General features: G+C 37.1%; 1 protein-coding gene across 1 annotated transcript in view; it reads right to left on the bottom strand.

Annotated features, from left to right (window-relative positions):
• The window catches only part of LOC107592517 (deoxyribonuclease-2-alpha-like), a 6101-nt gene that overhangs the window by 1990 nt on the left and 3508 nt on the right, over nt 1-603 (bottom strand). The gene's annotated exons all lie outside the window — the stretch shown is intronic.

Here is a 603-nt window from a genome sequence, read left to right as displayed (position 1 = left end):
TGGTTTTGGTATCCAAGCTAATAATAATAATAATAAAACATGTAAAGGGAGTTTAAGGCACTCTACTTCATGTCTGAAACATACAGCCTTGACTCGTACAAACTTTCCCAACCTTGTTCCTGAGACACACTGAAAAATGCACATTTTGTATGTCTTCCTCATCTGATCCATTCATTTCAGGCCTTAGTTTCTCCACTGAGCGTATTCGATGTGTTTGGTTAGGATCATTTAAAAATGTCTCTGCTGGTGTGACTCCAGGAACAGGGTTGAGAAACACTAGCTTATTGCTTTATTACCATTATCGGAAAGTCTGATAATACTGTGATTTACAAACACAGGACTAAATGGACCTAAAGAGGATCTCAGTGAGAGGTGTTGTCACTATGGTTACTGTGTGAGACCATTACTCTAATAGTCACTATGGCAACTGCATCCCATAAATGTTTTGTCTTTAGAAATTGCACATGAAAAGGTTAGGTGAGAAGCATTTCAAGCAGCATCTCCAACATCAGACTCACTTTAAAACAAGCATATGAAAATGTAAAACATGCACACCTGTACAGAAAGATCCTAACTTTAAAATCTTATCTTATCTGTTTGGTA

Source organism: Sinocyclocheilus grahami, unplaced genomic scaffold (genome assembly GCF_001515645.1).
Source record: "Sinocyclocheilus grahami isolate Dianchi unplaced genomic scaffold, SAMN03320097.WGS_v1.1 scaffold153.1, whole genome shotgun sequence".
NCBI lineage: Eukaryota > Metazoa > Chordata > Actinopteri > Cypriniformes > Cyprinidae > Sinocyclocheilus > Sinocyclocheilus grahami.
Note: the sequence above shows the minus strand (reverse complement) of the source record. Positions and strands in the feature narration are given on the sequence as shown.